A 13,219-nucleotide genomic window follows, 5' to 3' on the forward strand; every position below is an offset into this window, starting at 1 on the left:
TAGTTTGGAGCTTGTCGTTACCCCAAACGGGCACACAATATGTAAGAAAAGGGTAAACAAGACCGTAATAAGATGTCAGAAGGACGCGTCTGTCTTGATAACAGGAGAGCCTACGAAGAAGGAAAGTGCTAGTACTAAGCCTATTGTGAATTTTGTCGATGTGGCTGTGAAACTTTAGATTGCTGTCAATGATTACTCCTAAATATGTTACACTAGAAGATGAAACTATATTGATGTTGTCGACTGGTAAAATTAAAGACTCAGACGTGCTTGACGAATTCTGTCGTATACGAAAGTCTAAAAGTGACGTTTTCTGAGGATTAAGATGTAGAAAGTTCTCGGATAGCCATTGGAAGACAAAATTACTCTCAATAAATGTTTTAATCTCTAGCTGTGAATGATTTGGACTGGACACAATGAGGGAAGTATCATCAGCAAACAGTTGTAACTTAGAATTTGACACTACAGGAGGCAGATCATTGATAAACATTAAGAAAAGGACGGGCCCAAGAACAGACCCCTGTGGCACACCTGTACTTACAAAACGCTCATTGGAAATCTTGCTACACAAACAACCCAAAGAATCGATGTAAGGGACTTTAACAACTTGCCTCCGTCCCTTAACATACGAAGACATCCAATCTAAAGCTACTCCGCGGATCCCCAATCTTTCTAGCTTATTCAGAAGTAGGTTGTGATCAACAACATCAAAGGCTTTTGTAAGGTCAAGGAATAAGCCGGAGACACAGTCCTTAGCGTCAAGAGAGTCGGAAACTTCGTTAACCAGGCTGAACACAGCATTTAGGGTGGAGTAACCTGTTCGGAATCCAAACTGATTTTGGTGGAGTATTTTGTTTTTTTCCAGGAATTTATTTAGTCTATTCAAAAAAATCTTCTCCATTACTTTGGAAAATGTTGAGAGGATAGAAATTGGCCTGAAGTTATTGCAGTCATGGCGGTTACCTTTATTCTTGTATAATGGTTTGACTATTGAAAGTTTCAATGCTGCCGGAAATGTTCCACTCTGGAATGAACAATTTATTAGATAAGCTATAGGAGCGGCTAGTTCATCGGCACATTTCTTTAAGATTTTTGACGATATTTCATCCGTTCCTGAGGAGTTACCAGGTTTTAGGGATTTAATAACATCTAGTACTTCCTTTATGTCAGTTGGATTGAGAAAAAGTGATGATAGGATTTTAACACCCTCTTTAGTACTATGCGCATTGGTTTTCTGCATGCTATTGGCAAGTGTTCCTCCAATACTAGTAAAAAATTCATTCATAGTATCCGCAACCAATTCTGGAGTATCCAGTAGTTGTCCATTAGAATCCAGAACCGACAACTTATTAAATGGCTTCTTCAATTTATCTGGCCTGAGGTCATTTACTATGCTCCAAACTTCTTTTTGTATGTTATTACTGTTTGCTATTTTTTTAAGTACTGTATTTGCTTTCTGTAAACGTATTTTACTCCTAAACGCTTTTTTTACATTGTTGTATGTTTTTTTAATAGGGTGTAAAGCATTGAGATCTTTTGAGAGAGTGTATAGAAAAATCATTTTTTCTCTTAATTTATTCAGCTCAGTATCTAGACATATTTTTGTTTTTGCCATAATTTCTTTTTGTTTACATCTTTTAATTGGCAAAGCAGTATTCAAATAGAACTGTATTGTGGATAGGAATCGGTCAAATTTTTGGTCTACGGAATCAACTTCAAGTAAATCTAGCCACTTTTCTCTACTCAAAAGATACTTAAATGTAGATATGTTTTCTTGATTAAACTTTCGTACCATTTTATATTTAATTGTAGTTTTATTCTCTGGACATTCTTTTAATTCACCAAGTTGAGCGTGATGATCTGAAATACTTGTTATTAGAACCGACGAATGGGATAAGTGTTCAGGGATATCAGTAAAAATGTTATCAATTATGGTTCTAGAGCCTTGAAACTCTCGTGTAAAGTACCTATTGCGTAAGTACCTATTTTTAAGTTTTTTACCTATTTTTAAGTTTTGACTCTTGATATGTGATATTTATTTGACTTGCATCTTTTAGGTTTTTAGTTGTGAACATAAAGTGATTATTTATTATTATATATTTATTTATTTATTGTAGAAATTTTGAGAGTTTTGTAGAAGCATATTGATTGATATTGAATTTGCCTTGTGAATGCCTTGTGATCATTATGCCTTGTTTAACTGACGATTCCAAATGCATGTAATTTGTCAAAAGGAAAATAAATATTCTTATTCTTATTCATGCGTTGCGGGTCTAAAGTAGCTATTTAACTTCCTAGGGAGTAAGAGTCAGCTGTTGTAAACTCATTTGTAAATTTTGACTGTGATAATGAAAATTTAGAATTTATTTGTATGAAAATTTAGAAAACATATAAATTACAGATTACGCCGGTTCTAACTTATTGTTGTATTTTTTACAAAATAGTTCGACACATCGATCCTGTGGTATATTGCACACTAACACAATCGTAATAGACGCAATGATTGAATCACTATAAAACAGCTGCTCATTTGCATTATCAAAATTGAAAACAGGTTGGAAGTTGTTTTGACAGGTTATTTTTACGCGAAAAGAATTTTCGTTTCCTAATTAGTTTGTTAGATAATGTTGCAATATGACAAAAAGTATAGTTTTTCGCACAGGCAAAAAGTGCCTTTTCAACGCTCGCTCATTTTTCGACCTCAGTTTCGCCTCTATCGTAAAACTTTAGCTCGGGTTGGAAAGAGTCACTTTTATGCCCTAGTGATGAAATATTATATTTTCTACGGTTAATTTGTATTGTACCAAACAGAATGGGCTGTATCCTTGTGTCATTGTAATTGTGTGAAAACATTATAGATAAAATACAGCTTGAATAGTAGAACTTGGAAGGTTACCTACCAGGGTTGAAAAGATACTTGTAACCAAACTAACTAATATTCTTGTCAAGCAACAGTTTATTTTAATTTTCAAATAATTACATTATGATTTGGTTTACTTAATTTTTGAATAGCAACCCAGCAGACGCACAAGCAGCACTTACCTAGGTCTGCTGATTTTATTAAAACAAATCAAATAAAGTAATACAGAAATGTTTTTTTTTTTACAAATCAAAAATTATTAAAATCGGTCCAGCCGTTCTTGAGCTATAAGTGGTGTAACTAACACGAATTTGTTTTATACGGTATTTAGGTTTATTTATTCAAAGGAAAAATTCCGTTTTGATATGTACAGTACCACTTATTTACAAACATGATATCATTATAGTTCTTGAACATTTCCCCAACATTTCATTTTGTTTAAATGTCGTTAAAGGGGTATATTTTTGCAGTTAAATATACCAAATAACACTAAACAAACAAATTTTATATTTATGTCAACCAGTTCTTTTACAAAATCAGCGGACGAATTATACAATTATAAAAATACGCAGCTGATTTTCTCGACTCCAGCTGATTATTTTCTCTCTATACAGAAAAAAGAGCTACTTTAGCATCGCAACGTAGGCCTGTATGTTTCTTTTTGCGGTATATCGAAAAAGGCATTTTGCCAGTCTACCATAATCCCTGTTGTATCAACTGTTCACATATAAACGTTTATTTTGTAGACGAGCTAAAAATGATTTAATTCTACAAACAACTACCAAGGTTGGAATACCACCCAGCTTGAATATTTTGACATATAGAAAAGGACGCTAAACAGAATAATGCGGTTCTTTAGATATTCTGTGTGAAATAGTTACTCATTCATAAAAAAAACCAAATTTTCTAGCAACAAAAAGCTGAGAAAAATGAGAATTTCACTTATTTTATTGGTTAGGGGCGCGGTAGAACATTATGGCTATGGTAGATGTGCTATACTATAGCATGCCGTAAATTTAAAGAACTTCTATCAAACTGTCCTCTCCCATTGCAAACGCAAAGCTCGAGTATAACTGCAATAAGCATTTTATATTATACTCCAACCCCGTACGAAGGACGGGTACTCTGCTAGTATGAAATTTATTTAAATAACTTATATTATTTGTCACGCCGATATGAAATTATTTATCATATGATATTATATTATACTAGTGCACTGTTGCTCGAATTCGAGCAATTGCAAAGTATTACAGGCGTTATTTCAAAACTAATAACAGTCACAATTTCCGATGACTTAAAAGAGTCAACTCAAAGATAATGTAATCAATCACTCCACTCCAGTTATCGAAACTGAAAACAAACTTACTCTGAAAACGAACGCTCTTGGGTGTATCATGTGTTTACTATGAACAGCTGTAATTAATACAAATTATTCGTCTGTTAAAGTAAACAAAACCTTTTCTTCATAAGAAATACATAGGGATATTGATGGCCTGAGGGGCAAAGCCCGAGGATTTTGATTAAAGGAATTGGTGAAAGGGGGCGTCTACACAAAAAATACTTTATTTTGACACGTTGTTTGTAAAGATCCGTCCATTATTAACGGGGGAGTAGTGTTTCGTAGAAATCGCCTTCACGTATTATATATAAGGATTTAGTATTGTATTATATGATATTAATTCCGGAGTTTTAAGATTATACTACCTTAAAATGTTCGAAACAACGTAATTAAGTTAGCATAATAGTTCTTGAAAATGGTTTCTTTTTCTTCAAATGTTTACCTTTGTTTTATCACCTCTCAAAGTTATCGTTACAGTAGAGATATGCAGCTTACTTTCATATAGTATAATGTGGGATAACATATTTAATTATGAAGGCAAAGATTCAGCTATAAATTCCTCATTTATCTGTTGTTTATATAAGTTAATAACCGCTATACCCGTGCTTCGCAACGGGGAAAGGATCCGAAACAGTATAAGCGGTTCTTACGATCTGATGTATGAAATAGTTACTCATTAATAAAAAAGATGATTTTTATATTTATTGCGATAAAACTATTCTCCTTAAACTCTAGCAAGGGATTTAAATTTGCTAACCATCCAAGTTCGTCGTATAGGTAGCGCTGATGCTTGTTTAAGAATACTGTAAAGATGTGTTACCCTAATTCTTTAATTTTACCTCTTTACATCTTTTACCTCTTATAATTTTCCTCTTTACCTGAGCCATTATATACATTTTTTCAGAAAACTATAGGAACAATAATTCTACAAAACGTGTACTAGGTTTATTGAACTAAACATTACATCTCCGAATAGCTCACAAATCTCCTCAATGTTATGTTAATAAAACACAAACAAAAATATAGACAAACAGCTGGTTTATATACTAATTTTAACGTGGTAAGTGGATTCATAAAAATAACATGTAGACTTTGGAAGCCAGTGGGGCGGAGCCCTAGACGAGTTTAAAAGTTTTAAATACTGTTCAGAAACTTTACGGGTTTCAGAATTCCAACAGTTGTTTTTTCACACGATTGAACTTACATTGTAGGTCTGCTTATTAATCAAGTCTGCTTGTTACCCTTTATAGCAGCCTTCCTCTTCAAAAATAAAATATTTTCTCGTAGAGGCTAGAACATTTTTCTCGTAATATCATGCAAGCTAACACTAGTTGCATAAACAAATAATACTATGGTTACAACCATTTCCGGATTTGTAAAATAAGTATTTAACCTCGTTTGTATCAAAACCAAATTTGAAATTAAAATAGTAGGTACATAACTAGAGCTCACCCGTGGTCGCAAACTCGGCCAAAAGTATTGTGCAAACTTCTCTATTTTCACCCCACGCTGTAAATAAGACATGTGATTGCAATTTCTTCCATTTGTTTTAATTTTCTGTTTATATTTTTTTGGTATTTTGACCCCAACATGGCAACCTTAAGGCCCATGTTATTTTTAGCGAATTTCCGATATAGGGAATAAGCTATTACCGTAGTACTCATGGTACGACCTGGACCCGGGACCGATTTTTTTTCGTTTTGAGGTCCCTAGAGGTAAAAAAACACCATCCGTTCAAATTCATATATATATATATATATATATTTATCTAATATATAAAATTCTCGTGTCACAGTGTTTGTCTGCAAACTCCTCCGGAACGACTTCACCGATCGTTATGAAATTTGGTGAGTAAATTCTGTAGGTATGCGAATCGGACGTAAACTATTTCCCGTTTCGAAATTCTTAAAAGGGCTCCGCCCCAGTGGCTCTGGAGTTTAACATGTTAACCTTATGAGAAATGGAATTAATGAATCTTAACAGCTGTTTCAATTAAACAAGTTGGTTCTGTTCTATGATGTTCAATAGCATTAAAGTTACAAGGATTACCAACAGGGTGCAGCACTATTATTTCTTTTACATTTATGACAACAGCTAATTTGCAACCAAAAGGTGAGTGAGCGTAGCGAACGAACTTCAACCTGGAGGCGAGTTAGCGTAGCGAACGAGCTAACCTGAAGGCAAGTGAGCGCAGCGAACGAGCTCCAACCTAAAGGTGACTGAGCGTAGCGAACGAGCTCCAACCCAAAGGTGAGTGAGCGTAGCGAACGAACTTCAACCAGGACGTGATTGAGCGATGCGAACGAGATCATCTTGAAAATTAAACGTAACGGTAGGCCTACTTTCTTTCCATCGGTTTGTCTTAGGGGAAACCTATAACTTAGGCGATACGAAGTTCGCCGGGTCAGCTAGTATATATATATATATATGTGTCCGTTAGCGCGATAACTCGAGCAAAAATGATCCGATTTTGATTAAATTTGGTACAAACGTGTAAACCTACGTTTATTCGAACGAGTTCGCGAACCAGCATGATCGGACCATGGGAACGGGGGTTTATGGGGGCTTTTATGGGGTAAAAATGGGTTTTTCCCATTTTTGACCCAAAAAACATAAAATTTTGCAATTTCTTTCGAAACTATTTTGTAGAGCTTAAAAAACAAATAATTTAGTATATTGAAGCGTTATAATGCGCCTAATGGTTACGGAGAAAATTCCAAAAAATTGTAAATTTAAAATTCCCATGTTATTCTTATGGAGAATAAGTAAACTGTTGTAGTTTGCTTGTTTATAAACATATTTTGCCTAAATTTGGAAAATGTTTTTATTTCTTACTAACTATTAACATTTTACATAAAAACACTTTTACCCTCCCTGTTGCAGCAAACCTAAGTATGTTTTAAACTGATTCTATTTAAATAGGGAATAAATGTGATATTTTTAAGGAGACATTTTAGTGTAAATCCATTCAGGGAAATGGAAATTCGCTTAGTCTGCAGGTTTGCTGCGGCGGGGGTATTTAATTTTAAATTAATTTTCTGTGCTTATTTTTAGCCTATTTTAATTGATAAAGGGAATCTGCTGAACTACAGGAAATCTATTTCTAAAAGTATGCGTAGATTGTTCCTGCGATGCATAAGAAGGAGCTGAGAAAAAAGGTTTTCAATAAACATACTTGTCTATTAATATAGCCCCATGTTAAATCTTAATAAGAAAAGCTAGATTTCCATTTTTTACCCAATTAATATAAATATTCTCAAAATACAAATAAAACCTGCACAGGACCTTTTAATTGAAATTAACGTCACCAGTGTCGAGATTTTATTTTTTTTTATTTATGCTTATATGATTTTAGGATCTTTGCTGCTTTTAAGGGAACGTCTAAACTCTGGTCCTGTTCTTATCTAACTCCCAACTTTTGTCAGATAGCATCATTAAATTGATTGCTCAATTATAGTTTAACATTAAGGTAAAGAGAAACTTGTCAATCAATTTTTTCCAGAATGGTACTCTTGAAAGTCCGGGGTACAGTTTCAAGGATTTTAAGATTGGGAATTAAATTAATTAAATTAAATATTACATTTTATAGAGAACTCCTCCGTGGAGCATACAGAAAGATTTTCTAATGTCTCACATTGAAATTAAGGATGTTAAGGTTATTTATAACGTTCATTCATACATGTTTTTGATGTTATAGATACAAATAATAATATTTTATCATGTAGGTAGACTACAGGATCCTTAACAATTTATTCTGAGTACACCACTGAATCGGGCGTAAAGCTATAAAATAATACAGTATCAGCAGAATAAATCAAGAAATGTCAATTGAAAAATTCAAACGCTCACTGAAGAATAGGCTAACAACTTTATTAACATGCATCCATACCAAACTATGGAAATATTTAAAAAGATTGAAATCAAATATCCTACCTTATGTTTCCTGAATGATAAGGTAGTTTCCAAACCACTTTGAGATTAAAACCAGCAACATCTTCGAATTTCTTCAAACCTCATTCATTATGCTTGAACCACTTTATCACTTTATTCTTCTACAATTATTATCTTCAAATATTCAGCTCGAGATCACTCTTCCACGTTCCACTTTTAGCTCTGTTCATCCTTTCTACGTCATCTTCTACCCCTTCCTTTACAGCGCCTAAAACTTTCATTGTTATTCAACGAATCATTTTTATCCACATCATTTTCTATCCTTTGACACAGTTTATAAGACCACATAACGTCGTGTCAATTTCATCCTTCTGGTAACTACATCACATCCTAATCATGTTCGTTCTCCAATTTTTACCACATAGGTTAGAAATCACTTTTCACTTTTATACTGAAAACACAAAATCTTCTCTGCACCATCTTCTATCCTACACCGGTACTTGACACCATCCTTGACCATACTACACCATACTACACCATCCTACACCATCCTACACCATACTTGACACCGCCCAAGATCGCGAACGCGTTTCGTCAATTCTTCCTTCTAGCAACTTTATCACTAACCATATTCTCTTCTTCCTCTACTCTCCATCATCCCACAAACTCCTACTCAACCTGGACATCCTAGACACCCAACTACTCCACTCCACATCTTCTGCAGGAATGGCCCAGCAGAGTTGGAAGATTCGGGTAATTATCATCTGTATGGTACCGCCTGTTTTCATGTAACATGCACAAATGTTCGATGACATGTCACGATCCATCGGCCTTTCGTGAGGACAGTGGACATGCGAGGGTCGCGTGCGAGGTCTAGGGCTCTGCCATGCGAGGTCTAGGGCTTCGCCATGCGAGCTATGGACCCAGCGGAAACCTAGGACTACAGTACGGCAGTTTCTATATTCACAGGCAAGGAATAACACAGGGTATTCTAACGCAACCCGAAATTACAAATATACAAATATAATACGGCTTAAATGAGTAAAAAAACACTCTGCTCTACGTCTCTTGGTAAAGAACCGAATCAAAACTTATAAAAACCGTTTCATGTCAGAAAAAAATTCGACATAACATAACCATTCATGAAACCTGTAGTAAAGAAAAGATAAGAGATGATTTTTGAAGATGGAAATCTCAAATTTAAAGAATGGTCAAAATTAAGACTACGTCGTAAATAAAGAAATATAAATAAAAAGCTAAAGAATCCATGGAATACTTACTTTTTCACCACACTATGATGTTTTTGGCTGTATTACATACGTTAATTGGTGGCTGAAAGTTACGTTTTGCTGGCCATGCCAGCTGTCGCCAATTTGGGGACCGAGCAGGTTTTTACAGGCCGGGGCCGCAAAATCAGCTGTCCGCTTACTTACTTAGAACATGAATACGTTTTAAATACACAATCAAAATCCATAGCATTGCAATATAGAATTGTGTTATTGTCACCGTTGCCTAGCAACTATTCATTTATATTTTTGCTGACTCCTCAAATTATTTCTTAACCTTAAAGTTGTAGTTGTGTTGACGATCAGTGTGCATTATTATAGTGGTGAATAGTGGTAATAGGGTATAGTGTGGTGAAAAATAGCGTTCGTACCACGGACCAAAATGGTTTTGCAGCTCTCGATCGATTTAAGTTCTCGACTTCGTCTCGAACTTAAAAACTATCTCGAGCCGGCAAAACCTCATTTTCGGCCCTTGGTACGAAATATACTATTGAGTTGTTCTTGTTTAAACTTCTTTAAATTGAATAATCCGTTTTCATCTCCGGGGTTATTTATCGTAGAAAGCACAGACTAAGTTCGTTTGTTTGAGACTTACTTACACACACTCAGATTTAAGAAATAAATATTAGTTTGTTTTGATTAATTTAATTCACATGTTTCAGCTGATCGAATAACGTAAATAAACATTTCAAGTTTAATAGCAGCTTTGACTATAAATTAAGAAGCCTGCGTCATCTCGCTTCGGTTTCCGTCTGTCAGCGTGTATGTATTTTAGACAACTTCTCATAACTTTGAAACGACCTAAGGTGCCAACTTCAGACTTGGAACTTGTATGATGACTAATAGGAACTATTTGATCAAAAAAGCATCAAGTTTCTGATTTCTATAATTTGAAAATGGTGATCGTTTTAATTTTTCAAAGCTTAATATCTAAAAAACCGTAGGATTTATAACAAAGTTACAAATGACAAAAAGGATAGAAATTTAATTTCCTTTACATAAATGTACAATTTTTATAGGGTCATAACACAAATAACAGAGACAATTATTTTTATAAAGGTAACACCTGCTAATTTATTGAATTTGCCCAAATCTTTTGTTTTAACGTTGAAAAATTTAATTTTTCTCCCTTATTTGTGTTATGACCCTATACAAATTACACATTTCTGTAAAGAAAATTAAATTTCCATCCATTTTCTCATTTGTAACTTTTTTATAAATCCTATGGTTTTTAAGTTATTAGGCTTTTAAAAATTGAAATTGCCACCATTTTGAAGTTATACAAAGTATAAACTTGATGCTTCGCAAAATGATAGTTCCTATCACTCACTATACACGTGCCAAGTTTAAAGTTGGTACCTCAAGTGGTTCCAAAGTTATGGGAAGTTATGTAAAAAATACATACACACCGACAGACGGAAAACGAAGCTAGATAGGGCATATGGTTATATGATATTTTTTGTTTGTTTTGACCTAAGGAACATGACCGCGGAGTTTCGGGAGAGAGTTTTGAAACACCCTGTATAGTTGATAATGGTGAAAACGATTATTTCTCATTATATCCCTATTATTTGCATTATGTGCGCAATCTCTACGAGGCTTCTTAGTAAAATTACAAATTCTAATGAAACATACTATGAAAACACAACACCTCTTCTTGACATTTTAAACAAATAACATTTACTTACAATATTTTACTTGAATTCACTGAAACATCAGCAGCTACTACAGATAACCCCATCAAAATTGTATTATGGACATCTGTTTTGGTGTTTAAACAAAAGTATACTTGAAACAGTTCAGATGATTGACCACAGAATTAAGCACAGACTCTGAAATATTAAAAGCCGAAGGGCTTTCACGGGATATCCAAACCCGCAAAAGGTACATATAAAGGATAAGAGATTTAAATTAATACCCATCATGCCTATAAAAATAAATATTTATGGGTTGGTTGATTTGCTGCACACAAAAATCAAACAAATTCTTTTAATAATATAGATTACTTTCAGAATAATATAATAGATAGTTTTTACTAAAACCACAGAAAAATTAGTGATTTGTATACTTTCCTGATGTGTGGGTAAAATGAGCTTTAATATGACACCTCATTTATAAAAAGTGGTGAAGAATTAAAAAAGTTATGGTGTACCAAAAAAAAGTAATTTAGAAATTAAGATAATATAACGAAGGTATGTACTCAAGGTACTTACAAATTTAAATGTCTATGACAACTGGTTGGGAAACCAGTATATTTCGTGTTTATTACAGTGTATTTTGTATTGCCAAAACTTTTGTAGGAACGCAACTGCCCCGTACTCGTACATGGAAATATAACAAGGGAAACTGCAGTCATGGAAAGACAAACAATATCGAGTGTAACAAGAGGTTGTAAAAATTTGACTTAAAGTATTTTACATGCCTTGAGTGTTTTATGTTTTGAGTTTTATTGTTTTCTTATTTCTTAAACTCATGTGCCAAGATAGGGGACGGGTGGCGTCGTCCTGTAATCCAGCTACTAGGAGGTTAGAATTGTGGATATTTATAGGCATGTACTGTGGATGCGATACTCCCTGGTGTGGATTAACGTCCGCACCAGTGAGTACTACGACTATCCGCAGTACTATCCTGAAAATTAGACCAATTCGTATATACCAAGGCAAAAATGTGGTTCTGATTCCACTATAAACTGTAGGTACATTACTTGCCATTAGCTGTATGGGTTATTAATTATCAGCTGTGTCTAAGGAATACGTCGGCCTTAGTCACTAACAAGACTACAAGATCGCGTCACTCATCCTACACTCATCTCCGTTCATACTTTGCTTAAAATACCTACTTTGTATGGTCGCCATTTCATTGAAAAGTATTGAAAAAGTAAAGTAAATTAACGCAAATACTTGTTGAAGGTTGCCATTTTGTAGCAAAGATGTTTCCTTGGCAAATAATGGCTTTGGACTCATAGCAAACTTAAACTCAATATTTACCAATGAGGTCTTAAAATTGCGGTGTAGTGTTTGCAATTATGATAACACTAACACAACCACAGAAAATGATTTCCTGCTGGTTTATAATTGAAATAATATCTATGCCCATGTTTCATTGTCTGTTAAATTTTTGCAGATAAACTAGTAGATCCATTTATTTGTACTAGTAACATCGAGGTTTTCTTCGACTACTACACTTATATTCTTTAAAATAATGTTTTTCCCTAAGTCTAATAGCCTACATACCTACTGTATTATTATTTTTATCTGGTGCATCTAAAAAAAACATAGATAAGTCACTACCGTATTGTTGAGGTGCTAATTCCATATTATTACATTTAGTCCAGGAGCTGAGGGGGGTTGAGCATGCATGAAAGTAGTACGCAATGTTATTGCTGATTATTGTAATATGGACTGTGGTGATCAAAATTACGTATGTCGCCTATTTCAAAAGTGGTCGATAAGGTAGGGGGGAGGGGGCAAACATGGCGGTTTGCGCTATGCGTTAAAACGCTGATAGTTCGAAAACGGTAAAAGATAGAACATCGTTTTAAACGTCGTTGTAATCCTAAAAATGTGGACAACAATAATGGTCATTGGGTCCGAGGTCGTATCTCTATAAATAAACAAGTTATTGTATAAAATATGTAAAAATGGACTTTTCGTGTAGATTTTTTACCGAAAGTAGAATTAATTTGTGAGTGTTGCAAAGAAGTAATATCAAATATCTTTGCTGATAGTTGTAATATGGACTGTGGTGATACAAAATACGCATGTCGCCTACTTTTCAGGTGGTCGAGAACTTGGGGGGAGGGGGGCAAAGATGGCGGAACGCGCTATACATCGAAATGACTGT

Source organism: Macrosteles quadrilineatus, unplaced genomic scaffold, assembly GCF_028750875.1.
Source record: "Macrosteles quadrilineatus isolate MER2022 unplaced genomic scaffold, UCM_ALF_1.0 Scaffold_4__1_contigs__length_99947679, whole genome shotgun sequence".
Lineage (NCBI taxonomy): Eukaryota > Metazoa > Arthropoda > Insecta > Hemiptera > Cicadellidae > Macrosteles > Macrosteles quadrilineatus.